The following is a 6,705-nucleotide window of genomic DNA, read 5'->3' as shown; positions in this document are numbered from 1 at the left end:
TCTACGACACCCCTCATCGACCGACTCCAACCTGCTGGACATGGAAGATAACAAAGATGATGGTATAAGGATCGTCAACCCCCAAGAATGTTTAGCAAGTAGCAAAGGATCCGAAGTTAACAAGGGTTCTACGGAAGCCAAGGGTGCTCCGAGCAAGAAAATCCCCACACTCACACGTTCACAGAGGAAGCAGCTTAGTACTCTCCGGGAGAAGGAAAAAAATCGGAGTGAGGCCTTATCTACAATCTTGAATAAGGAGAGCGAGCCCACATCCTCAAAACGCTCGACAAACGACCCAGACAAATCCGCTATAGAGGACCCCAAACAAAAAAGGGTGAAGCACCATCTAGATTTTTTTTATCTGTATTAACGAGATTTTTAGCCCTAGGCTAGTTCATCTCGGGACCCACGCTTTACTTCCCTTCCGAAGGAAGAACTCACATTTTTCGAGTTTGTCGGGAGTGGGATTCGATCCCAGGTCCTCGGCGTAATGGTCAAGTGTTCTAACCATCACAGAAGGTCCGCTCCACCCCATCTAGATCCAAAAGAGTCCTCAAACCGCACGCATCAGAAAAAAACGTGTCTGGACAACAAAACCCGCCCATGAGAGAAACAGCTGGTATCAGCTACCGTGATATATGGCCAAAAGCGTGAAGTTCGGGATAATACCCAAAGGCTTTTCCACCGTCCAACTCACTACAGCCCAGCTAGACCTTCTACAAGAAGCACTGCTGCTCAGAGTAGTTCAACAGCGAAACGAGCCAATAATACCCAAATTCAACAACCTCATCTACAAGTCCGGTTACATGGTTCTAATCTGTAAGAGCACCTTTACCGGTGCGCGACTAAACTAAATTACATAGCGCAGTATCATAGCGCTATACCTTATCGGGGGCTACTAACCGGGCTAGTAAAATAGCAGCGCGGCTTGCGGGAAACATCGAGCGCGCAAATTTAGGCGCCCGATAGTTGCGCGGGTAACGATTGCTATTTCATATATGTCTAAAGTGCTGTGTTGTTTTTATTTGTTTGTTTCGAACAAAACGCACCAGCGGTAAGCAACAAATTTTATAAACACTTGCAGTTAGAGAAAATCTGCTGCGAATATCACAAGCGAAAATGTCCAGGAGTACTCGTCGCAGCGTTCGGGTGAGTGAAGTGCTGGAAGAATCAAAAGAAAAATTATCACTCCCAAACGGAAGGGACAGCCTTCACGAAGAAAGCACGACACCACAATAGTGGAGGAGGAGTGGAAGCCTCTCCGCCAAAGCGGGGCAGAGTACGACCACCGAAAGAGTCAACGGAGGTCAAGCCGGAAGAAATGAGTGTCGCTGCTGTGGGATGTCTCCCGGGGCATGAGCGAGAAACGGAAAATCTCGCTCTGCACGTCGAGGGGATTTCGGTGAATAATGGTTCGGGAGCTGTGTAGATTACTGGTCCACCCGGAACAGATTAAACGGCCATCCTGACCAAAATTTCCTCCGGGGAGTCCTCCGGGAATTTCTCCAAAGATTCCAACGGGGTTTCCTCCAGGAATTCCACCAGAAATACCTACGGGAATTCATCCGGGGATTCCTTCAGAAATTTCTCCGATGATTCCTCCTTCAGAAATCCTTCCTCTAGGAATTCCTCCGGGGATTCATTCAGGACGAGATTCAGGAATTCCTCCGGGGATTCATTCAGGAATTCATCCGGGGAACCCTACAGCATTTTCTCCTTGGATTCCTCAATAAACTCCTCAAAGAGTTCCTCCAGGAATTTCTTCAGGCATCCCTCCGGAGATGAATCTAGAAATCGGTCCGGGTATTTCTCTTGGGATTCTTTCAGAGATTTCTTTTGGAATATTTCTAGAGTTCTTTTACGATTCTTCCTATAATTCCTTCTGGCATTCCTGCAAGAGTTCGTACAGGAATTCCTCCGGAAATTTCTCCAGCAATTCTTCCGGTTATTCATTCGGGGATTATTACAGGAAATCCACCAGGGTTGCTCAAGAATTTATCCGGGGATTAATCCGGAAGTTCCTACGGAAATTTCATATTAAATTTCTGTGAAGATTTCTCCTAGAATTCCATCGAAGATTCCCCTAGAAATTCCTCAGGTGAATTCCCGAGGAATTCCCGGAGGAATTTCCCTGAAGATTTCCTGGAGAAATAGCCGGAAGGAATCCCCGGAGGAATTCCTGAAAAAAAAACCCAAGGAGGAATTTCCTGAAGGAACATCCGAATAAATTTCTGAAAGAACCCCCGGAGGAATTCCTGGAGAAATTCTTGGAAAAATTCCCAGAGGAATCCTCGGAGGAATTCCTAGAGGAATCCTCGGTGAAATTTCTGGAGGAATTCCTGGAGGAATCCTCGGTGAAATTCCTGGAGGAATCCTCGGAGGAATTCCTGGAGGAATCCTCGGTGAAATTCCTGGAGGAATCCTCGGAAGAATTCCGGAGGAATTCCTGGAGGAATTCCCGGCGGAATTACTTGGAGGAATTCCCGGAGGAACTCCTGGAGGAATTCCCGGAAAAATTCCTGGAGGAATTCCCGGAAAAATTCCTGGATGAATTCCCAGAGGAATTCCTGGAGGAATCCTCGGAAGAATCCTCGGAGGAATTCCCGGAAGAATCCTCGGAAGCAAGGATCGGTATATTCGCCTCACTCCATTCATATTTACTCTTCTTTACTGAAGCGAATCGAGAAAGATGCAGCAAACGGATAGTCATGATCAAACATGCAACCCCATCACCAGTGGGAAGCGATGGGCAAATTGTTTGACATGGATATTCGTTGCCGTTCGTCGCAGTTTGGATCGCACGCGAATGAATGAATGGCGAATGGTGAAGAATGCTGGTGAGTGATCGAAGCGGCTATTATCTTAACTAGAAGAGAATTTTTGCTCGTAATGCATACATTTTTAGTGTATTGTTGTTGAAATGCTAGATTAGCAAAAAAAATAACAAACATTTTTTGAAAACATCAAAAATTCGTATGCACAATATTACTCGTATCATTCACGAATCGCATCACCGCTCGATCGCTTGCGATGCGAATGTGAACGAATGAGTAATTTCCAAGTGTGGCTTCCCACCGTTCGCCGGAGTTTGCTGTCGTCGCTGACAAGCAAACACACAAACTAAAGCGACAACCGTTCGCTGCTGACTGTCTTCGAATGTGGAAGAAAATGAAAAGTGGAAATCAGGAACCCTGCTCGGAAGAATTCCCAGAGGAATACTAAAAGGAATTCTTGGCGGAATCCCCGGAAGAATTCGTGGAAGGATCCTTGGAGCAATTCCTTGAGGAATCATCGGAGGAATTCCTGGAGGAATCCCCGGAAGAATTTCGTGAGGAATCCCCGAAGGAACTCCTGGTAGAATCCCCGGAGAAATTCCGGAATGAATCCCTGGAGGAACTCTTGGAGGAATCGCCGGAGGAATTCCAGGAGGAATCCTGAAAGAAAATCCCAGCAGAAATTTTGGGTTAAATCCCGGAAGGGATTTCTGGGGAAATCTGGAATTCCTGGGGAAACCCTAGTACGTATGTATTGCTCGAGAATACTCAGTAAAAATTCATGCTAGAATCTCAGAAGGAATTCCTGCCGAATCCCAGAGAAAATTCTTCCAAAATAGGTTTGCAAAATATTTTGTTTATACCGCAACAGTATTTGGCAACGACCGGTACGCAATCCGGTAACTAAATATAGTAGCGACCGGTGTGGAAATGAGTAACTAAACTAAAATGACAACTCTGTGGGCAATCATTTTACTCGCCCAGATAGTAGCCCCCGGTAAACTTGCTCTAAGGATCAAGAGACTGCGGCAATCATCAAGGTTTGTTGATTTTGTTCGATAGGATACCAGTTTGACGGTTCGATAAGGTTTTTTTGGCTTCACACTCTTCGCTTCTCTACCTATTTTCTCTGGCTATGACGACGACCAACCACAGAAAGCCAAAATGACATTATAACAACTAATTGGCGTACCTATTGTGAAACGATCCATTCTGAAAGACATTCATGTTGAATGGATCTTCACAGTAGAGGGTGCGTGGATGGAAAAGTTTAAGAAGCCCAAATACACCTTCAACTACCGATTTGTGAAGAAATATCAATGTCAGACCATAAACACATCATCTTCGAATGGGAATGGGGTCTAACGATAAAAACAACGTTTAAAGATCCTACGAAAACTGATTGGGAATCCTACTCAGCAATCCTACAATCCGAAGATTACATTGTAGTGTATATGATGTATGAAAGGTGAATAATTTAGAAGTTACTGAAATGTTTTGAGAGTGTACACAAATGCCACACATTGAATCAAATATTTCGAGAGTGCATGGATTTCTGGATCTAAAAAAGACGCAATAAAGGTTGCAAAGGAAGCTTCCACTCGGGCCAGGGTTGAGAGGGCTGTGAGATCTTTCGAGCCATTTAAGTCTCCTGGCATGGATGGACTATTCCCAGCGTTGATCCAAAAAGAGGAGAAAACACTGGTTCCACCCTTGGTGGAGATTTTTAGGGCGAGTCTGATTTTGGGGCGTATACCTAACGATTGGCGTCAAATTCGGGCTGTCTTCATTCCGATGGCAGGAACAAGAGATAAAACCAACACCAAAGCATTCAGGCCGATAAGTTTATCCTCTGTAATGCTCAAAATTATGGAAAAGGTACTAAAACACTACGGACCGCCTGATCCAGTGGCAAGTATTAATTAAACAGGTGACCCCTAACACAGAGAACAGACATCCAAGTCCTGTGCAGAAACTGTGTAAGGAATTTAACGGCCATTTGAAATCGGCAACACAAGTGGCAATAGCGTGGCGCTGCAATCGGTTAATTTCTCATACTAATTTAATTCACCACTTGAAATGTTTCAATTCACCACTGACTGTGGCAATATGGTGTTTGGTGGCGTTAGTGTTGTCATCGTGTATTGGTTTGCAACCTTACTCGAGTAAAGATTCAAATCCTTACACAACTTTCCGAATGAAATTTGTTCTAGCCTGGATGTCTGTTCTCTGTGCCCCTAATTCGTAGTGTGATGCGGCCTTATGCTTACCCGGATAAAAACTAACCATAGGTTGTATGGTGAAAACCATTCCTGCACCATACAGTGTACCAGCTACAATAAAGTGTATTGTAATGAAATGGTTCGCTATACTATACATTTACATTGGATTTTTATGTAACAATATATTATACTGTTTTTCTTACGTTTGAACCATTCACTTTTCCGAAACATTATTTTTCCGTGAATTTTTAATTATTTCTGGTGTTCGATTTGAATAGATCGTATGTTTGCTGTGATTCCTATGCAGATTCGACCTATTCAAATCGAACACCAGATTTATTCAGTTTAAGATTTTTTTCCGTGCTTTGTTTTGTTGATGTTTGTGAATTTTTTGATGCAAAGGAAAGGAAAGAAAAAAAAAAGCGAATAAGTTGAAACATCAATTTAAGCTTTTGGAATCGATTTTTTTCGCCGCTGTTGACGCAACCTCGCTGGTGTCGAACACGTTTGTTATGCTCGGTTTCATCGCCGGGGTCATATATGACCCCTCCGCCCGGATAAAAAATACAATAGAAAAACATAGGATTCTTATGTAACAGTACCATTGAAAACCATGCTCTCACAATAGAATTCAATGTGAAAATAACAATAGAAAAACAATAGAATCTAATGTTTCTAACAATAGAAGCAAATGTGAATGAGCATTTCACATTGAATTGTATAGGTTGTTAAGTATCGTAACAATACAAAAAATGACTTTTTTCCATACAAGTTTTTTCGCAAAACAGAAGATTCTAATGTAAATGAAATGTCGTTAATACATATACGTGGAATCAAATATACCGTAGATTTTTATGTATTTGTATTGTTTTGAACTGTTAAATATGCCGAGAACTGTCTGTTTTGAACTGTGATTTTACATTAGATTCAATGGTTTGGGGATGGTTTTCTATTGTGAAACAGAAAATTCTTATGTTTTCGAATAGTTTCAAACAATTAAATGCTCAGTAAACGTATTGTTTTGGGTAGTGATTTTATTGATGGTTCCACACTTGATTCAAATGTTTTGGAATTGTTTTCTATTGTGAAACAGAACATACTGTTTTCTATTGTGATACAGAAGATTCTTATGTTTTCGAAATGTTTAAAACAGTGAATTGCACGATAAACGTATTGCTTGGAGTAGTAATTTTATTACTGGTTCCACGTTTGGTTCTATGGTTTCAGAATTGTTTTCTATTGTGATACAGATGATTCTTATGTTTTCATATTGTTCTTTGAGCAGTGACTTAATTACACATTAGATTCTATTGTTTTGGAATTGCTTTCAATTGTGATTATGGAACATACTGTTTTGCCCACGGTAAATCCAATGGTTTGGGAATTGTTTTCTATTGTGAGACAGAAAATTCTAATGTTTTGGAATAGTTTTATTTTACAAACGAATATGAACATTTTGGAATGGTTTGATCTATTTCTGCTTTTTATTTTTGTTGCTGATTGCTTGAAAAAATCTGAAAAACAGTGAATCTGAACCATCTTTATGCATTTGGACTAGAAGCTTGTATTTATATTTTATGCTAAATTAAGGGCTACATTTTAAGAACACAGATCGAACAATTATCTAATATTTGGATCAATCATGTCGTAAATCGAGTAATATTTGATTGCATTAATGATTGAAGCTTAGGCTCCCATGCCCCACTGGC

The sequence above is a fragment of the Aedes albopictus genome, chromosome 2, assembly GCF_035046485.1.
Source record: "Aedes albopictus strain Foshan chromosome 2, AalbF5, whole genome shotgun sequence".
In the NCBI taxonomy this organism is placed as follows: Eukaryota; Metazoa; Arthropoda; class Insecta; order Diptera; family Culicidae; genus Aedes; species Aedes albopictus.
Note: the sequence above shows the minus strand (reverse complement) of the source record.